The sequence below is a fragment of the Arachis ipaensis genome, chromosome B4 (genome assembly GCF_059453495.1).
Source record: "Arachis ipaensis isolate K30076 ecotype BB chromosome B4, ASM5945349v1, whole genome shotgun sequence".
Lineage (NCBI taxonomy): Eukaryota > Viridiplantae > Streptophyta > Magnoliopsida > Fabales > Fabaceae > Arachis > Arachis ipaensis.
The window spans coordinates 48,106,116-48,128,525 of record NC_142439.1 but is presented as its reverse complement, the minus strand read 5'-3'; the positions used below and the strand labels follow the sequence as shown (position 1 = coordinate 48,128,525).

General features: G+C 39.2%; 1 non-coding gene across 1 annotated transcript; it reads left to right on the top strand.

Annotated features, from left to right (window-relative positions):
- The first annotated feature begins 9,828 nt into the window (after positions 1 to 9,828).
- Positions 9,829 to 9,936, top strand: LOC148567467 (small nucleolar RNA R71). The gene has a single exon (XR_015882910.1). It is a non-coding gene; the product is annotated as a small nucleolar RNA R71 (small nucleolar RNA).
- The last annotated feature ends 12,474 nt before the right edge of the window (positions 9,937 to 22,410 follow it).

Here is a 22,410-nt window from a genome sequence, read left to right as displayed (position 1 = left end):
TACGCGTTGTTCAGCATTTGGCATATCCATGCGTACCCGTGCTTTACGCCTACGCGTCCATTGCAGCACTCTCTTTGAGAGCGTAGCGTTCGCACCAAGAGCGCTCTCCTACGCGTACGCGTAGTCCATGCGTACGCGTGGTCTTCCAAAATCATCACTTCGATGCGTACGCGTCACCCACGTGTACGCGTCACTGGCGAATTTTCCAGCTTCATTATCGCAAGCGCTCTTGAATAAAGAGCGTAGCGCTCTTTTGGGCAGAGTGTTGCTTTTTATAATTCAAGCCAAGCTTCCTTGATTAAATCATGGGTCATGCTTAAAAGTGTGGCCTAAGGTTCCAAAATGTACTCAAGCTTCAAATTGTTTCCAAAATTCTTCTTTTCTTCTTTCTAGCTGAATTTGTGCTTTTTGCTTTTTTTTCTCCTTGATGCCAGGGCATCTTGGCCAGTTTCACTGACCTTTTCTTTACTGTTTTTAGGTTAGTTTCATGCATTTCCTTAGGAAATAAGCTAGTTTTGGGTAGATATTCACTTACACCTTGATTCAAGCATACATTGTGCATTTTACATTATTTCATGAGGATTTTGCATAAGTTTAGTGACAAATTGTATGTTGCATTACCCATGACTTGGACTAGAACTTTGATGCACTCTATTGCTTGATTTTAGGACCAAAGGAAGCAAGGAATGGGAGGTAACTTGCAAAGTTAATGAGAAAAGTGATTGCCAATAACGTTCTCGAAGCCATCATTGACCACGTTAAGAGTCACGTTAACTAAGTTAACGTGAACTCTAACGTGGAGAAGGGAAGTTGAGCCAACGTTAGTGACACTTAACATTGTCACTAACGTTGGCAGATGCTCATAAGTGGCCACGTTAGAGTCCACGTTAACTTAGTTAACATGGCCTCTAACGTTAGAAAGGGGGAGAAACGCCAACGTTAGTGACATTCAACATTGTCACTAATGTTGGCCTAAGGAGAAACATACCACGTTAACTCCCACTTTAACTTGGTTAACGTGGGAGCTAACGTAAGAAGCAAGAGTGGTGGACAACGTTAGTGACACCCAACATTGTCACTAACGTTGGAAGCAACCACACAACCCCCCAAGGAGCCACGTTAACTTCCACGTTAACTTAGTTAACGTGGAAGCTAACGTTGATGAGTGAAAGAATGGCCAACGTTAGTGACACTCAACATTGTCACTAACGTTGGGGATGGCTAAGCATGGCCACGTTAGAAGCCACGTTAACCTAGTTAACGTGGACTCTAACGTGAGGCATAGGGGCACCTTGGAACGTTAGTGACAATGTTGAGTGTCACTAACGTTCTCGAAGGATGGCAAGCCCACGTTAAAGAGCCACGTTAACTAAGTTAACGTGGGCTCTAACGTGGGAACAAAGGGGGCTTTTCAAAGTTATTGGAAATGTTAAGTCTCAATAACGTGTGCGAAGGACTTAGAGGCAACGTTAGTGGCAATGTTTATGCCACTAACGTTGAAGTTAACGTGGCTTTTACTTAGTAACGTTAGTGAGAAAGTTGATTGTCACTAACGTTCTCGAACTCATATTTTCACTAAACGTTAACACCCCTAACGTCTTGAGCTAAAGTCTCTGCCCACTTCACATTTTCTCTCTGCAAGTAAAGCCAAGCACAAATGAAGAAGAGAACTGCTTCAAACTCATGATCCAAAGGCCCAAGACTTGAAGAGCCAACTAGAAGCTGAGAGAAGTAGTATATATAGGAGTAGCTTTGAATTGTTAAAGGAGTTCTGGAGGTTGGAAAAAGAGAACTACTCTCTGTATTTTACTTTCTCTGCATTTTCTAGTTTTATGATGTATTCTCCATCTTTGTTTTCATTTTCAAGAGCTATGAACAACTAAACCCCTTTCATTGGGTTAGGGAGCTCTGTTGTAATTTGATGGATCAATACTAATTTTCATTATTCTTCTTCTATCTTTTCTCTTGATGTTACTTGAAAGCTTTCGATCTTCATCCAATTGAGTAGTTATCTTGGAAAAGAAGCTATTCAAACTTGGATCTCTTTTGAACCTTGGAAGAGGAATGAAGAGATCAAGCTAGAAATGCTTTCTCATGCTGGACCAAATTGGGTTTGGATGGGTATGTGACTATAACCCTCTCAATACTTGATTTGGGAAATGCATGTGGTATAATCAGTGACCATACTTCATCTCTTCTCATGAGCAATTGACCAAGGAATTGGCTATTGATCAAGACTTGAGAGATTGAATTGCAAGAAATTGTAATTCAATCAATTAAGATTGCCAAGGAGATCAATGAGTGCATTAATTGAGGAAGAGATGAAAATGAACTTGATCCGGAGAATTGCAACATCTCCTAAGCCCAATGAACTCCCTATCTCTGATCTTACCCATTCTCTTTAATTTCTGCCATTTACTTTTATAAGCAAATCCCCCATTCCCATTTACAATTCTGCAATTTATTTTCAGTCATTTACTTCCAGTCCTTTAATTCTAGCATTTACTTTTCTGTTATTTACATTCCCGCTATTTTATTTTCTGCAACTCTCAACCCAAATTACGGATTCGCTCAACTAGAACAGTCTTCTAATTAAAGTTGCTTGATCAATCAATCCCTGTGGGATTCGACCTCACTCTATTGTGAGTTTTTACTTGACGATAAATTTGGTACACTTGCCGAAGGGAGATTTGTTGCGAGACAAGTTTTCCGTGCATCACTCCTTATTTCCTACAAAATTTATCAAATCAAAAGATGAAAGCAATATACTATTTAAGCACTAAAATACTCAATAATTAAGCATTAATCATTAATTTTCTGTATGAAAAAGCATAGAAAAATACAACATGATGCGCAGTCATCAGTTGTCAGTGAAGACAACTCTCATGCCAGATGAGAGGCTTTCAGTGGGTATCTTTTTGTCCCTCCAGCCTTTATGTACTTTCTTCCTAGTACCTTTTTTCTCAGTGCTTGATGATGGCTGCCCAACACCAAACTTAGAATTGGCGTCTGAGGGCTCTACATAACTTTGCACTGACATGCGCAATCTGCATAAATCACAAAAAATGCTGGGGGCAATTTTGGGCTGAGTTTCGACCCAATTTCCAGCACAGAAACACAGACTAGAGCCAGGGGACATGGAGAGACTCAACACACATTCGCATTGGCATAGTTTTTAGTTTTAGTTTGGAATCTAGAGAGAAATTACTCCTCTCCGCTACGTTTTCTTTTACATTCATAGATTTCTAGTTTTATGCTTTTGCTTTAGATATTGAGAAGAATCATTACCTCCGTTGAATTTGCTATTCTAGTTTGTTTTCTTATTCCCTTACTCTTCCATATCCTTAATCTTTGTTCAGAGTTACAATTGGATTGTTTTTAGAATTTATTAATGCTAGAAGTTTTTTTCCATTTAAATTTTATTATTAGTTTAATTACTTCCAATTGATTTTAATTACTATGTTCCCCTTTTACTTCTCTTATAAAACAACGAAGATGGTATTCATGTTGATAGAGTAGACTCTCAATTTGACTTGTGGGTGGATTAAAAGGAGACACTTGAGTTGGAATGCTCAAGTGATTAGTTAAATTGAAAGTTGTTGGCTAATTCTATATTTACTAACGCTAGTCCTTCTGGTGCACGAAATTGCGATCATCAACAATGGCGCCAAAGACTTGGTGCTCTCAAACGTGAATCACACTTTGTCACAACTTCGCACAACTAAACAGCAAGTGCACTAGGTCGTCCAAGTAACAAACCTTACGTGAGTAAGGGTCGATCCCACGGAGATTGTCGGCCTGAAGCAAGCTATGGTCACCTTGTAAATCTCAGTCAGGCGGATTCAAATGGTTATGGTGAATTGATAATAAAAATATAAATAAAATATAAACTAGGATAGAGATACTTATGTAATTCAATGGTGAGAATTTCAGATAAGCGTATAGAGATGCTTTTGTTCCTCCTGAAGATCTGCTTTCCTGCTGTCTTCATCCAATAATTCCTACTCCCTTCCATGGCAAGCTGTATGTTGGGCATCACCGTTGTCAATGGCTACATCCCGTCCTCTATGTGAAAATGGTCCAATGCGCTGTCACTGCATGGCTAATCATCTGTCGGTTCTCGATCATACTGGAATAGGATTTACTATCCTTTTGCGTCTGTCACTACGCCCAGCACTCGCGAGTTTGAGGCTCATCACAGCCATCCCTTCCCAGATCCTACTCGGAATACCACAGACAAGGTTTAGACTTTCCGAATCTCAAGAATGGCCGTCCATGGGTTCTAACTTATACCACAAAGATTCTAATATCTCGGACTCGGTCCCCTGTATTAGATACCTAAGAGATACTCATTCTAGCTTGTTTGCATGTAGAACGGAAGTGTTTGTCAAGCACGCGTTCATAAGTGAGAATGATGATGAGCATCACATAATCATCACATTCATCATGTTCTTGTGTGCGAATGGATATCTTAGAATAGGAATAAGCTTGAATTGAATAGAAAAACAATAGTACTTTGCATTAATTCATGAGGAACAGCAGAGCTCCACACCTTAATCTATGGTGTGTAGAAACTCTACCGTTGGAAACACATAAGAACAAGGTTCAGGAATGGCCGAGAGGCCAGCTCCCATTATCTAAGAACTAAGCATCCCAAGATGAACAAAAGATGTAAATACAATAGTAAAAAGTCCTATTTATACTAAACTAGTTACTAGGGTTTACAGAAATGCGTAAATGATGCAGAAATCTACTTCTGGCGCCCACTTAGTGTGTGCTTGGGCTGAGCATTGAGCTTTACACGTGTAGAGGCTTCTCTTTGAGTTGAACGCCAGTTTGTAACCTGTTTCTGTCGTTTAACTCCACTTTGCAACCTGTTTCTGGCGTTTAACTCCAGAATGCAACATGGAACTGGAGTTGAACGCCAGTTTACATCATCTAAACTCGGGAAAAGTATGGACTATTATATATTTCTGGAAAGCCCTGGATGTCTACCTTCCAACGCAATTGAGAGCTTGCCATTTGGAGTTCTGTAGCTCTAGAAAATCTACTTTGAGTGCAGGAAGGTCAGAATCCAACAGCATCTGCAGTCCTTCTTCAACCTCTAAATCTGATTTTTGCTCAAGGCCCTCAATTTCAGCCAGAAAATACCTGAAATCACAGAAAAATACACAAACTCATAGTAAAGTCCAGAAAAGTGATTTTTAATTAAAAACTAATAAAAATATACTAAAAACTAACTAAATCATACTAAAAACTATGTAAAAACAATGCCAAAAAGCGTATAAATTATCCGCTCATCACAACACCAAACGTAAATTGTTGCTTGTCCCCAAGCAACTGAAAATTAAATAGGATAAAAAGAAGAGAATATACTATAAATTCAAAAATATCAATGAAACTTAGCTCCAATCAGATGAGCGGGACTAGTAGCTTTTTGCCTCTTGAATAGTTTTGGCATCTATAGGAACTTAGAATTCAGATAGTATTATCGATTCTCCTAGTTCAGTATGTTGATTCTTAAACACAGCTACTTTATGAGTCTTAGCCGTGGCCCTAAGCCCTTTGTTTTGCCTCTTTTTTTTTTTTTTGCTTTGGACCTTGACTTTAACCGCTCAGTCTCAAGTTTTCATTTGACACCTTCACGCCACAAGCACATGGTTAGGGACAGCTTGGTTTAGCCGCTTAGGCCAGGATTTTATTCCATTAGGCCCTCCTATCCACTGATGCTCAAAGCCTTGGATCCTTTTTATTACCCTTGCCTTTTGGTTATAAGGGCTATTGGCTTTTTGGTCTTGCCTTTTGGTTTAAAGAGCTTTTGGCTTTTTCTGCTTGCTTTTTCTTTTTTTCTTTTTCTCTCTTTTTTTTTCGCCATTTTTATTTTCTGCAAGCTTTGTTCTTCACTGCTTTTTCTTGCTTCAAGAATCAATTTTATGATTTTTCAGATTATCAAATAACATTTCTCCTTTTTCATCATTCTTTCAAGAGCCAATATATTTAACATTCATAAACAACAAATTCAAAATACATATGCACTGTTCAGGCATTCATTCAGAAAACAAAAAGTATTGTCACCACATCAAAAATGATTAAACTAGTTTCAAGGATGAATTCGAAACCATGTACTTCTTGTTCTTTTGTCATTAAAACATTTTTTTATTTAAGAGAGGTGATGGATTCATAGGACACTCATAGCTATAAGACATAGACACTTAAACACTAATGATCATCTAGTAAAGACACAAACATAGACAAACATGATAAGCATAAAAACCGAAAACAGAAAATAAATAGACAAGGAGATTAAGGAATGAGTCCACCCTAGTGAGGGTGGCGTCTTCCTCTTCTTGAAGAACCAATGGTGCTCTTGAGCTCCTCTATGTCTCTTCCTTGTCTTTGTTGCTCCTCCCTCAAAGCTCTTTGATCTTCTCTAATCTCATGGAGGATGATGGAGTGCTCTTGGTGCTCCATCCTTAGTTGTCCCATGTTGGAACTTAATTTTCTTAGGGAGGTGTTGATTTGCTCCCAATAATTCTGTGGAGGAAAGTGCATCCCCTGAGGCATCTCAGGGATTTCATGGTGAGGAATTTCCTCATGCTTTTGTTGAGATCCATGCTATCTTGTTTGCTCCATCCTTTTCTTAGTGATAGGCTTGTCCTCTTCAATGAGGATGTCTCCCTCTATGTCAATTCCAGCCGAATTGCAGAGGTGGCAAATGAGGTGAGGAAAGGCTAACCTTGCCAAAGTGGATGATTTGTCAGCCACCTTGTAGAGTTCTTGAGGTATAATCTCATGAACTTCCACTTCCTCCCCAATCATGATACTATGGATCATGATAGCCCGATCTATAGTAACTTCAGACCGGTTGCTAGTAGGAATGATTAAGCGTTGAATGCCAGCCTTACATTTTTCGGACTGAAATCTAAGTATTTTCCCCGAACCATGGTAAGCCAATGCTTTGGATTCGGGTTCACACTTTGATCATGGTTCCTAGTGATCCATGCGTTTGCATAGAACTCTTGAACCATTAAGATCCCGACTTGTTGAATGGGGTTGGTGAGAACTTTCCAACCTCTTCTTTGGATCTCAAGTCGGATTGCCGGATACTCATTCTTTTTGAGCTTGAATGGAACCTCAGAAATCACTTTCTTCTTGGCCACAATTTCATAGAAGTGGTCTTGATGGACCTTTGAGATGAATCTCTCCATCTCCCATGACTCAGAGGTGGAAGCAATTACCTTTCCTTTCCTCTTTCTTGAGGATTCTCTGGCCTTAGGTGCCATTGATGGTTATAGAAAAATAAAAAGCAATGCTTTTTACCACACCAAACTTAAAATGTTTGCTCGTCCCCAAGCAAAAGAAGAAAGAAAGAAGGAGAAGAAGAAAAAGAAAGAGGAGATGGAGGGAGAAGGTGTATTCGGCCAAGGGGGAGAAGAGAGGGTTGTGTTGTGTGAAAATAAAGAAGGACTGAGGGGTTTATATAGTAGTGGGGGAGGGATTAGGGTTCGACTATTAGGGTTGGGTTTGGGAGGGAAAAGAGTTTGAATTTTGTAGGTAGGTAAGGTTTTTGGGGAAGAGTGGATGAATGTGAATGGTGGAGAGGTGATGGGGAAGAGTGATTGAGGTGATTGGTGAAGGGTATTTGGGGAAGAGAGTTATGAAAAGGTGTGGAGAGGAGAGAAGAAGTGGTGGGGATCCTGTGGGGTCCACAGATCCAGTGGGGCCAAGGACTTAACATCCCTACTCCACTTACGCGTGTAAAACGCCCTTGCTGTGCAATCCTGGCGTTTAACGCCAGACTGCTGCCTGTTTCTGGCGTTAAACACCCAAATGTAGCCTATTTTTGGTGTTTAACGCCAGGTAGATGCTTGTTTCTGGCGTTAAACGCCAGACAGATGCTTGTTTCTGGCGTTTAAATGCCAGAATACTCCTCCTCTAGGGTGTGCTATTTTTAATGCTGTTTTTCATTCTGTTTTTGATTTTTCAGTAGTTTTTGTGACTCCACATGATCATCAACCTAATAAAACACGAAATAACAAAAAGAAAATAAAATAAATATGATTAAATAGCATTGGGTTGCCTTCCAACAAGGGCTTCTTTAATGTCAATAGCTTGACAGTGAGCTCTCATGGAGCCTCACAGATAATCAGAGCAAGGTTGGAACCTCCCAACACCAAACTTAGAGTTTGAATGTGGGGGTTCAACACCAAACTTAGAGTCTGGTTGTGGCCTCCTAACACCAAACTTAAAGTTTGATTTTGGGGGCTTTGGTTGACTCTGCAGTGAGAGAAGCTTTTCATGCTTCCTCTCCATTGTTACAGAAAGAGATCCTTGAGTTTTAAACACAAGGTTTGTCCTCATTCAGTTGAAGGACCAACTCTCCTCTGTCCACATCAATCACAGCTCTTGCTGTGGCTAGAAAGGGTCTTCCAAGGATGATGGATTCATCCTCATCCTTCCCAGTGTCTAGGATTATGAAATCAGCAGGGATGTAAAGGCCTTCAACCTTTACTAACACGTTCTCTACTTGTCCATAAGCCTATTTTCTTGAGTTATCTGCCATCTCTAATGAGATTCTGGTAGCTTGCACCTCAAAGATCCTAAGTTTCTCCATTACAGAGAGGGGCATTAAGTTTATTCCTGACCCCAGGTCACACAGAGCTTTCTCAAAGGTCATGGTGCCTATGGTACAGGGTATTAAGAATTTGCCAGGATCCTGTTTCTTTTGAGGTAATTTCTGCCTATCCAATGCATTCAGTTCATTGGTGAGCAAGGGAGGTTCATCTTCCCAAGGCTCATTACCAAATAATTTGGCATTCAGCTTCATGATTGCACCAAGGTACTTAGCAACTTGCTCTTCAGTAACGTCTTCATTCTCTTCAGAAGAAGAATACTCATCAGAGCTCATGAAGGGCAGAAGGAGGTTCAATAGAATCTCTATGGTCTCTAGATGAGCCTCAGATTCCTTTGGTTCCTCAAAGGGAAACTCTTTATTGGTCACTGAATGTCCCAGGAGGTCTTCCTCACTAGGATTCACGTCCTCCTCCTCCCTTATAGGTTCGGCCATGATGGTCAAGTCAATGGCCTTGCACTCTCTCTTTGGATTTTCATCTGTATTGCTTGGAGAGTACTAGGAGGAGTTTCAGTGACCCTTTTACTCAACTGGCCCACTTGTGCCTCCAAATTTCTAATGGAGGACCTTGTTTCATTCATGAAACTTAGAGTGGCCTTAGATAGATCAGAGACTATATTTGCTAATCTAGATGGATTCTACTCAGAATTCTCTGTCTGTTGCTGAGTGGATGATGGAAAAGGCTTGCTATTGCTAAACCTATTTCGTCCACCATTATTAAAGCCTTGTTAAGGATTTTGTTGATCCTTCCATGAGAAATTTGGATGATTTCTCCATGAGGGATTATAGGTGTTTCCATAGGGTTCACCCATGTGATTCACCTCTGCTATTGCAGGGTTCTCAGGATCATAAGCTTCTTCTACAGAAGATGCCTCTGTAGTACTGTTGGATGATTCCTTCAATCCATTGAGACTCTGAAAAATCATACTGACTTGCTGAGTCAATATTTTGTTCTGAGCCAATATGCCATTCAGAGCATCAATTTCAAGAATTCCCTTCCTCATAGGCGTCCCATTACTCACAGGATTCCTCTCAGAAGTGTACATGAACTGGTTATTAGCAACCATGTTAATGAGTTCTTGAGCTTCTGCAGGTGTTTTCTTTAGGTGAATGGATCCACCTGCAGAATAGTCCAATGACATCTTTGATAACTCATACAGACCATCATAAAATATATCCAGGATGGTCCATTCTGAAAGCATGTTAGAAGGACACTTTTTGGTCAGTTCCTTGTATCTCTCCCAAGCTTCATAGAGGGATTCAACTTCTTTCTATTTGAAGGTTTGAACATCTACTCTAAGCTTGCTAAGCTTTTGAGGAGGAAAGAACTTGGCTAAGAAAGCCGTGACCAGCTTATGCCAAGAGTTTAGGCTGTCTTTAGGTTGAGAGTCCAAATATATTCTAGCTCTGTCTCTTACAACAAACAGGAAAAGCATAAGCCTGTAGACCTCGGGATCAACCCCATTGGTCTTAACAGTATCACAGATCTGCAAGAATTCAGTTAACAACTGAAAAGGATCTTCTGATGGATGTCCATGAAACTTGCAATTCTGTTGCATAAGAGAAACTAATTGAGGTTTAAGCTCAAAATTGTTTGCTCCAATGGCAGGGATTCAAATGCTTCTTCCATGTAAGTTGGAATTTGGTGCAGTAAAGTCACCAAGCATCTTCCTTGCATTGTTATTATTTTCGGCCATGTCTCCTTCTTTTTCGAAAATTTCTGTCAGATTTTCTCCAGAGAGTTGTGCTTTAGCTTCCCTTAGCTTCCTCTTCAAAGTCCTTTCAGGTTCAGGATCAGCTTCAACAAGAATGTTTTTATCCTTGTTCCTACTCATATGAAAAAGAAGAAAACAAAAAAGAAAATATGGAATCCTCTATGTCATAGTATAGAGATTCCTTATGTAAGTATAGGAAGAGAATAATGGAGGAAGGAAAAGATAAGAATCCAAACACAAGGGAGAGGAATGAGTTCGAATTCTTGGGTGAAAAGATGTGTTAGTAAATAAATAAATAAATAGAAGGAGATGAGGGATGGAATTTTCGAAAATAATTGAAAAGAAAAGAAAAATATTTTTGTTTTTAAATTAAAAATTAAATTTAAAATTCGAAGATTAAGAAAGGAAAATAAAATTAAATCAAATTAACATTTAAAACAAATAGTTAATTAAAAAAGAATTTTGAAAGAGGGGGAAGGGATTTTCGAAAATTAGAGAGAGAGAGTTAGTTAGGTAGTTTTGAAAAAGATAGGAATCAAACAAAAAGTTAAGTGGTTAATTGAAAAAGATTTGAAAATCAAATTTTGAAATGATAAGAAGTTAGAAAAGAAGTTGGAGAAGATTTTGAAATTGATTTTGAAAAAGATGTGATTGAAAGTTATTTTGAAAAGATTTGAAAAAGAAACTTAAAAAGAATTGATTTTTAAGATTAAAGTTGATTACTTGACTAACAAGAAAAAAGATATGATTTTAAAATTTAAAGACTGAACCTTTCTTAATAGGCAAGTAACAAACTTAAAAAATTTTTGAATCAATCACATTAATTGTTAGTAAAGATTTTGAAATTATGAACAAGATAAGAAAAAGATTTTTGAAAATCAATTTGAAATTTTTGAAAATCATAAAAGAAAAATGAAAAAGATTTGAAAAAGATAGAACTTTTAAATTGAAAATTTGATTTGACTCATAAGAAACAACTAGATTTTAAAAATTTTTGAAAAAGTCAAGTCAAATTTTTGAATTTTATGAGAAGAAAAGGATTTACTATCCTTTTGCGTCTATCACTACGTCCAGCACTCGCGAGTTTGAAGCTCGTCATAGCCATCCCTTCCCAGATCCTACTCGGAATACCATAGACAAGGTTTAGACTTTTCGGATCTTAAGAATCGCCGTCCATGGGTTCTAACTTATACCACGAAGATTCTAATATCTCGGACTCGGTCCCCTGTATTAGATACCTAAGAGATACTCATTCTAGCTTGTTTGCATGTAGAACGGAAGTGTTTGTCAGGCACGCATTCATAAGTGAGAATGATGATGAGCGTCACATAATCATCACATTCATCATGTTCTTGTGTGCGAATAGATATCTTAGAATAGAAATAAGCTTGAATTGAATAGAAAAACAATAGTACTTTGCATTAATTCATGAGGAACAGCAGAGCTCCACACCTTAATCTATGGTGTGTAGAAACTCTAGCGTTGGAAATACATAAGAACAAGGTTCAGGCATGGCCGAGAGGCCAACCCCATGATCTAAGAACTAAACGTCCCAAGATGAACAAAAGATGTAAATACAATAGTAAAAAGTCCTATTTATACTAAACTAGTTACTAGGGTTTACAGAAATGGGTAAATGATGCAGAAATCCACTTATGGGGCCCACTTGGTGTGTGCTTGAGCTGAGCATTGAGCTTTACACATGTAGAGGCTTCTCTTGGAGTTGAATGCCAGTTTGTAACATGTTTCTGGCGTTTAACTCCACTTTGCAACCTGTTTCTGGCGTTTAACTCCAGAATGCAACATGGAAATGGCGTTGAATGCTAGTTTGCATCGTCTAAACTCGGGCAAATTATAGACTATTATATATTGCTGGAAAGCCCTAGATGTCTAATTTCCAACGCAATTGTGAACGTGCCATTTGGAGTTCTGTAGCTCCAGAAAATCTACTTTGAGTGCAGGGAGGTCAGAATCCAACATCATCTGCAGTCCTTCTTCAACCTCTAAATCTGATTTTTGCTCAAGTCCCTCAATTTCAGCCAAAAAATACCTGAAATCACAGAAAAACACACAAACTCATAGTAAAGTCCAGAAATGTAATTTTTAATTAAAAACTAATAAAAATATACTAAAAACTAACTAAATCATTCTAAAAGCTATGTAAAAATAATGCCAAAAAGCATATAAATTATCCGCTCTTCACCTTCCCAAGGAAGAAGACTAGGATTTGCGAATAAGAGTTAGCTCAATCACTTGACTTTCCTTTATTCAGTAAGGGTTAACTAAGTGAAAATAACAACCTTTTGATACTACGCTTGAGAGAGAGGGCCGTGGTTTAAGAGAGAAGGGAGAAGGAAGGGGGTGACACTATTCACCTCCACCTTACGAGAGCCATAACTTTTGATCCGGAGCTCCGATTAATGAGCCATTTACGGCAACGTGAAGCTCTCGATGAGCTCTTCCTTTCTATTTAAGTTTTTCTGGTAAGAACTCGAAGCTCACTCCCTGATGATCGGACTTTTGACGGTTTAGATTTCACAAATGAAAGCTCGTTGCAATATAGTTTCTAAACCAACACTAATCCTTTCATACAAAATTTTGTTTGTCACAAGTACAAACCCTTAAAATCTATAAACCGAAGTACTTAAACCTCGGGTCGTTCTCCCTAGGAATTGCAAGAAAGTGTCTTGTTATTGGTTATGAGTTATGTTTGGGGTTTTTGATAAGAGACATGAAATGTAAATGGCAATGAATTAAACTATTGTCTAAAAAAGGAAAGTCAAATGAGCTATGTTAATTAAGTCCATAAGTCCTAGTTCTCCACCAATTTAATTAGTGAGATCTAGAGTTAATGGATCCCAATCATCAATCACTTGGACATTAGTAACTCAAGAGTTCCTAAGTTACCTTCACAAGCCAAGAGCACTAAAATCTACTCTAAAATCCTTCCAAGCATTTTATCAAACACTTGGAAGGCATAAAAGGAAAGCATAGTAAAATTGCAAGGAAAGTAAATCTACACTACTCAAATGCTAGGAATTTAACAACAACAATTCAATTGAACAATAAAAGGAACATGAAAACATAAATTGCATTAAAAGAAAAAGGAAAGAACAAAAGTGCATCAACATAAAGTAGAGAATTACAAGAATTAAAGAGAGATCTAACTACAAAAGCAAGAGATTAACAATAGGAAATCAAAACAATTATGAAATAACAAAGAACTTACCAATTGCATTAAAGAAGAAATGTAGATCTACAAAAGAAAGTTCATAAACTACAACTAACAATACAAAGGAATTACAAGAGAAGAAGAATTCTACAACTACAATAGAACAATTAAGGAAAGGAAAGGAAAATTAGAAGAGACACGAAGAAGTAGATCTAGATCTAAAACCTAATTCTAATTCTAGGGAGAAGTGAGAGATTCTCTCTCTAGAAACTAACTCTAACTACTTCTAAAACTTAAACTATGACTAATGATCAAAAGTATGTTAATTCCCCTTCAATCCCTGGCTTAAATAGCATAAAAATGAGTTGGATTGGGCCTACAAGGCTTTTGAATTCACTGGCCACGAGTTGCACTAAGTAAATTATGTGGCACCATCGGTGCATACGCGTACTGTGAAGGTGCGCGCCCCTATGTGCGATGCAACTATAACAAATCTTATATCATTTCGAAGCTCCAGATGTTAGCTTTCCAACGCAACTAGAACCGCATCATCTGGACCTCTGTAGCTCAAGTTATAGTCGATTGAGTGCAAAGAGGTCGGCTTGACAGCTTTTCCGATTCCTTCATTTCTTCATGAGTTCTCCATTTTTACATGCTTTTCCTTCATTCCCTTGATCCAATCTTTGCCTCCAAAATCTGAAATCATTTAACAAACATATCAAGGCATCTAATGGAATCAAAGGTAAATCAAGATCAAACAATTGAGGGCCTAGAAAGCATGTTTTCATACTTAAGCACAAATTAGGAGACAATCATGAAACTATGCTATTTCATTGAATAAATGTGGGTAAAAGGTCATAAAATATCCTAAATTAAGCACAAGATAAACCCTACAAATGGGGTTTATCACTCCCCAGTTCTCTGCCGTAAATTTCAGCGCAATTTTGGTTATGAGTTTTGAGTAGATTTTGTGGTTTTGGTTGTTTAGGTGATATCTAGTAGCGGGTAAATATTGGATTTTACCTCTAATCACGTTGGGTAGTAAGATTTCACTAAACCCTTGTGTTTAGTTGTTTTGTGTATCTTAGGTTTTGATTTTGGTATATATATGTGTTGTTAGTTTGAGCTTTGGTGTTGGTTAGAGTTGGTTGAGGCTTTGGATCAAGCTTGGTGGCTTTATTTTGGTATTTGGTGCATTTGGTAGTCGACCAAGGTATGGTTTCAGTTTTCTTTATGTAATATTTAATGTTGCTGGACACTTAGGCTAGTTGACCCTAAGATAGGATTGAATGTTGTGGGTGTTTGAGTAATTATATGTGATTTGATGTTAATTGTTGGTGTATGGAATTGTTGTGGATGATGATGATTGTTGGAGATTATTGATGTTGATGAGTGATAAACCACTATTTTATGATTTATATTGTGTTTAATTGTGTGGTTTTATCATTATCCTTACCCACTTATTCATTAAATTAGCATGCATTTAGATTACCTTCCTGAATTTATTACATGTTTGAAAACTGCTTCCTAGAGACTTTAGTTATCTATTTTTAATTCTCCTTTATTCTATTCGATGCCGTGATCTGTGTGTTGAGTGTTTCAGACTTTACAGGGCATAAATGAGTTGGAGATTGGAAAGGAAGCTAGCAAATATGGAAGGAACACAAGAATTTGAGGAGATAACCAACGAGAAGTGACGCGGTCGCAAGGCTCACGCGACCGCGCGAAGGAGAGCAAATCGCAGTGACGCAGCCGCATGGCTCACGCGGCCGCGCGGATTGGAAAAGCTCTGGCGACGCGGTAGCGTGGACGACGCGAACGCGTGGCGAGGAAAAGCGCGAATGACGCGTCTGCATGGATGACGCAATCGCATGACATGTGCGATCTGCATAATCTGCAGAATTCGTTGGGGGTGATTTTAGACCCTATTTCGGCCCAGTTTTCGGCCTGGAACAGCAGACTAGAGTCAGAGAACATGCAGAAACAAATAACACATTCATTCAGAGATAGTTTTAGATCTAGTTTTTACTCTCTTAGGTTTTAGAATTTTAATTTTCAATTGGTCTTAGCATTGGAACATTGAGAAGAGTTATTTCCTCATCAAGACTTCATCATCCTAGTTTGTTTTCTTAACTTGGTTTTCATTCTTCCATGTTCTTTGCCTCGTTCAATTTTGTCATTCAGATACTTTTATGATTATTTAATGCAAGGATTATTTCTTTTTAATTTAATTTCAATTCCAATAATCATGTCTTCTTTTAATTCCCTTTCATGCGCTATGGATTCTTTATTTACAATGCGTGAGTAGTTTCCTTACTTGATGGAGAGTTGATTAAAAGGAATTCTTGAGTTGGAAGGATTGAAGAAAAATTTGTAATTGGGTTAAATGTTGGATTGCTATCCTGTCACCAACGCCAATCCCTTTGAACTAAGTGGGTTGCAACTTGTGAACAGATCTGGCATTCCAACTTGTTTGACTTTTCCTTACTTAGTAAAGGATAACCAAACAGAACAACCATTAATTATAAATTAATCTTACAATCACTCCACCAATGATAGAAATTCCAACCAATCAACTCTCAGTCAAGGCTTTTAGTCATATTATTTAAATTTCCTCAATCTACATTCCAATTTACTTAGCTCAACTTCTTGGAACATCTGATTAATAAGATAGCACACTTTTCTGCAACTCGTTGGGAGACGACCTGGGACTTAAAACACCCAGTAATTTTTAATTTAATTCTCTGTGACATATTTCTAAATTGATAGGCAGATTTTCAGTGAGTTAAGAACTATACTTGCAACGTAACCATTTTAATAATTTTTAATTCACCAGCTTCTGCGTCTCATCAATTTTTGGCGCCGTTGCCGGGGAGTTGTAATAGAGTGCTAATTTTATTAATTAGAATTTATTTATTTGCATTTTATTTTATTTTGCTACTATGAGCTGCATGTTTCTTCCATCAAATAACGCGTTAACTTCCTGATCCGCGCTTGCTAATATTCGATCCTGAAATTGAAAGGACAAATTCACGAATAAGGCGACAACAGCGGCGGTTAGCCCGCTCTGAAGGCGGATCTGAAAGTGAATCTGAGGAAGAAACCAGCCCCCGTTCTACTGATTCGGTTTTTTACGCACAGAAAACATGGTAGCTAGGAGTCTGTGCTGATTATAGCCATTACACTGATGAATGCCCGCAGCTCCAACAAGAAGACAACATGGTGGCATCCAATCACAACTTCTATGACCGCCCCAACCAAGGGTACAATCAAAGTGGAAATAATAACCATGGATGGCAGGACAATTCAAACCAGAATTGGAGGGACAACAATAACAGAGGAGGTAGAGATAATTAGGGAAATCAGAGGTGGAACAATAACAATCAGGCAGCAAAATCAACCTTACAGAGCACCTCACCTGAGGCAGAACCAAGGACCACAGTACAATCAGCAGCAGACCTCTCAATTTACCCATTCTTCTTCACCTTCTACTGAAGACCTACTGCAATCTTTGAGAAAAGACAACAGGCCATGGAAAGTAACATCATGAATAGTATTAATGCCAGTCTGAATGGTTTCACTTCTACTATGCAAGCTTTTATGACACAGCTTGGATCAGCACAAAATTCCAGTAACCAACCTTCAAGCACCACTGGAATCCCCTCTCAACCATTACCCAATCCAAAGGGAGGCATTAATGCTATCACCCTGAGGTCCGGAACCACACTGCAGGAGAGGATTCAGGAGGAACCAAGCTCACCAGAATACGCCTCAGCTGAAGAGGTGGTAGAAATCGAAGAGGTTGGAGAGGAAGAGAATATACAGGACATAACTGAACAAGAGATAGCTCAACAACAGGAGGAAGCACCAAAAAGCGCAGGCACCACAGAAAACACTACTCCCATTCCATTTCCACAACTTACAAGGAAGCCCAGGAAGCAGCTGGACCCCGATCCTAAAATGGTAGAGATATTCAAAAAGGTTGAGGTAACTGTTCCCGTTTTTGATGTTATTCAGCAGGTACCTAAATATGCAAAGTTTCTAAAAGACTTATGTATCCATAAAGACAAAATTAATGAATTAGAAACTATTCCTTTAGGTAGTTCTATATCTGCTTTAATGGGAGGATTACCTGAAAAATGTAGTGATCCAGGTCCTTGCATAGTTAGTTGATTGGTGGTGTAGTAATTTATGATTGCATGTGTGATTTATTAGGAGCATGTGTCAGTATAATGCCTTTGTCTATATATGATGTTTTGAGGCTCCCTCCCTTAAAAAGGTCGGCAGCTCATTTTGTGTTAGCAGATAAAAGCATTATTACAGTGGCTGGAGTTGCTGAAGATGTTTTGGTGAACATTAAAAGGCTCACATTTCCCACTGATTTTTAAATCTTGGAGATGCCCCACAATGATTCAGATAAGCCATCATCAATCCTACTTGGAAGACCATTCCTGAAGATATCAAAATTCAAATTGGATGCTTTTTCAGGAACATACTCCTTTGAATTAGATGGCCGCATAGTAATCTTCAATCTGAATGGAGTCATTGACAGCCCCCCAGAAGATCGTTCTATCTTCCAGTGTGATGTCATAGACGAAAGTGTGGCTGAAATTCAAAAGGAAGAGTTTGAAGAGAGGCACACTGGACAAGGTCCCAGTGTGGGGACCCTCTTAACTGACAGTGAGGGCACTTCGCCATTTTCACAAGCCCCAGATAATCCTGAGCCTGCCCATGATCAAAAGTTAGAATTGAAACCTCTCCCTCTGCATCTCAAATATGCTTATCTTGAGGATGAGCAGAAGCTTCCGGTTATTATTGCAAGGGAACTGACTTCTCAATAAGAGGAGCAGTTACTTGATGTACTGAGGAAGCATAAGAAGGCAATTGGGTGGAGATTGGCAGACATAGTGGGAATCAACCCTCAAGTATGCGAGCACAGAATATTTCTAGAAGAGGGAGCAAGACCTGTCCGTCAACCCCAATGACGATTGAATCCGACCATCTTGGAAGTTGTCAAAAAGGAAGTGACCAGACTATTAGAAGCAGGTATCATATATCCCATTTCAAACAGTGAATGGGTAAGCCCAGTACAAGTGGTACCCAAGAAATCTGGAGTCACTACAGTGAAGAGTGAGCATGGAGAGCCCATAGCAACTAGAGTTCAGAATGCGTGGAGAGTCTGCATTGATTACAGGCGTCTCAACCAAGCTACCCGTTAGGATCACTATCCACTTCCATTCATTGATCAAATGCTGGATCGCCTGTCAGGTAAATCACATTATTGCTTTTTAGATGGTTACACAGGTTATTTCCAGATTCATATAGCTCCTGAGGATCAGGAAAAGACTACTTTTACATGTCCTTTTGGGACCTATGCTTATAAGAGAATGCCCTTTGGCTTGTGCAATGCACCAGCCACCTTCCAAAGGTGCATGATGAGTCTTTTCTCTGATCTTATTGAGGACTGTATGGAAGTTTTTATGGACGATTTTAGCGTTTATGGTGATTCTTTTAGCCTTTGCTTAGATGGATTATCTCGAGTATTAGATAGATGTGTTAACACAAACCTTGTATTGAATTTCGAAAAATGCCACTTTATGGTAAAACAAGGGATTGTATTAGGACATATGGTATCTAATAATGGTATTTCTGTAGACCCAGCAAAGGTGAATGTTATTTCTAGTTTACCTTACCCCTCTTCTGTGAGGGAAGTCCGTTTGTTCCTTGGCCATGCAGGTTTCTACCGGAGATTTATTAAGGACTTTAGTAAGGTGGCACTTCCCTTATCCAGATTACTACAGAAGGATATCGAGTTCGAGTTCAGTGAGAATTGCAAACAAGCATTTGATAAGCTGAAGACTGCTCTAACGCAAGCCCCAATTGTGAGAGGACCAGACTGGAGCCAGCCGTTTGAAATCATGTGCGATGCTTCCAACCATGCAGTAGTAGTAGTGCTGGCTCAGCGTGAAGGTAAGGATCCTTTTGTTATTGCCTATGCGTCTAAGACTTTAGACACTGCCCAGTCCAATTATACTACTACTGAGAAAGAGCTTCTTGCTATTGTTTTTGCTCTGGATAAATTCCGGGCTTATTTACTTGGTACTAGAGTAGTAGTGTATTCGGACCATGCAACTCTAAAGTATCTATTAGCTAAAAAGGAATCCAAACCAAGACTTATATGTTGGATACTGCTGTTACAAGAATTTGATTTAGAAATAAAGGATAGGAGTGGTAATCAAAATTTAGTAGCAGACCACTTGAGTCGCCTTGAACATATTAAGGATGATTCTACTCCTATAGATGATAATTTTCCTTTTGATAACCTACAAGCAGTATCTGAGGTAACTCCTTGGTATGCACCTGTCGCTAATTATTTAGTTAGCTGCACATTTCCTCCACATTTTTCTAAACATCAAAGAGACAAGCTAAAAAGTGAGTCTAAATATTATATATGGGATGACACATATTTATGGAGGTGTGGCGCTGACCAGATAATTAGACGTTATGTGCCTCAATCAGAATTCCAGTCCATTTTAGAGGCATGTCACTCATCTGAGAGTGGAGGACATTTTTGCCCTCAAAGAACAGCTAGAAAGGTCTTAGACTGCGGATTCTGGTGGCCTACTCTTTTTAGAGACGCTGCTGAATTTTGTAAATCTTGCCCCCCATGCCAGAAATTTGGTAATATATCCAGGAGGGATGAGATGCCTCAACAATATATGCTCTTCTGTGAAATTTTTGATGTTTGGGGAATTGACTTCATGGGTCCATTTCCAAATTCTAATGGATATTTTTATATATTATTAGCTGTGGATTATGTTTCCAAATGGGTAGAAGCAATTCCTACCCGCACTGATGATGCTAACACTGTTGTTTTCTTTGTGAGAAACCATATTATATGTCGCTTTGGATCACCACGAGCGATCTTGAGCGATCAAGGCACCCATTTTTGTAACAGGAGACTAACAGGATTGATGAAGAAGCATGGGATAATCCATAAAGTTGCACCCGCTTACCATCCCCAAACTAATGGGCAAGCCGAGGTGTCGAATAGAGAAATTAAGCGTATCTTGCAAAAGATAGTAAAGCCTCATAGAAAAGACTGGAGCACCTGGCTACAAGATGCACTGTGGGCATATAGAACAGCATACAAGACACCCATTGGGATGAGCCCCTTCCGCTTAGTTTACGGAAAGGCTTGTCATCTCCCAGTTGAAATAGAACATAGAGCCTTCTGGACAGTTAAGGAGTGCAACATGGGAATTGAGAACGCTGGAGCTGAAAGGAAATTGCAACTGCAAGAACTGTAGAACCTTCGCCTGGAAGCTTATGAGAACTCCAGAATTTACAAGGAAAAGATGAAAGTTGTGCATGATCAAAACATCAAGAGGAAAGAGTTCCAACCTGGAGATTTTGTCCTCCTTTACAAATCTCGACTAAGGATCATGCCCGGTAAGTTGAGATCAAAATGGGAAGGTCCATACAGAGTAGAGAAGGCTGAACCGTACGGACTTTATCACCTAAGCCATCCTCAAGCTCTGAACTTATTAAGGTTAATGGACAATGCCTGAAGCTGTACCATGGTGAAAAGGTGCAAAAAAATAAGGAGCTTGAGATCTTCCGCCTAGAAGATCCCCACATAGCAGCCGATTGAGCTAGTGGAGCGTCCAACTTACGGACGTTAAAGCAAAGTGCTTGGTGGGAGACAACCCACCGTGGTATGATTGTTCTTTTCTTTATTTTTCCTATTCAATAACTATTCTCTTTATTAGTACTTTCATGCATTTGCATTTCATGTCTTTATATTTCTTTTTTTAAAAAAAAAAATTTTGCCACGCGACGCGATCGCATCAGCGATGCGTCCGCGTCACAAAGTGGGTGGAGAAAACAAATAAACGAATAGAGAGTTCGGCTGGAGCGCGGCTGGAGGCGTGCCAATGGCACAAATCGACCCACGCGACTGCGTCCCTGACGCGTTCGCGTCGCATGGGAATCATGGCCTCCCACGAGACCGCGTGCCCCACGCGGCCGCGTGCCCTGAATTTTTGACATAAAAGGGTGCACACTGAAATATTGTGCAAGAGTAGTGCTGGATTGGCGCTGGAAGCACAATCCTTTTCACGTGACCGCATCGCCGACATGGCCGCGTCACCCATTTTATAACGCACACTCATGCGATCGCGTGACCCACGCGATCGCGTCACCCCAATTTGGCAATTAAATTAAAATGAACAGAGAGTTGTGCTGGAGCGAAGCTGTACTCGCGCCAGCATCGTAACATGGGTCACACGACCGCGTGACCGACGCGATCGCGTCCCCCTACCTGACGCGCACCCACGCGAACGCGTGCCCCACGCTGCCGCGTCGCATCCGCCGCACAGCTCAACCTAAAATTGCCACATATCTTATCATCCTCTCCCCCAAATCCTAATTTTTCTTTTCCCTCCTTATTTCTTCCTTCCCCCTTCCCCCTTCCCCCTTCTATCTCACCTTTCACTCTCTATCCCTCTCACCACCATTAACAAGGTTCCACTTTCTTCTTCCTTCTTCTCTTTTCCATCATTTTTATTATATTATATACATTTTTATTTTCTTTTTCTTTCCTTTTTCTTTTCACTTTTGTATTTTATTTTCTTCTTTCCCTTTTTACATGGTGCTAGAAAATTTTTTTGAGTCATTATCCCTCATTATATGCTTGTGACTTGTTACAATTTATTTGACAATTATTATTATTTTTAAGGGGATTGCTTGCATGTTCAATTTCATACTTTTTATATCTTATTTACCATGCATGCCATGTGTTTGTGAAAAAGCTTATATAGCCCTATGCACTTTTCTACATTACTTTACTCTACTATTCAATTCTTGCATTTCACAACTTTCCCTTATTA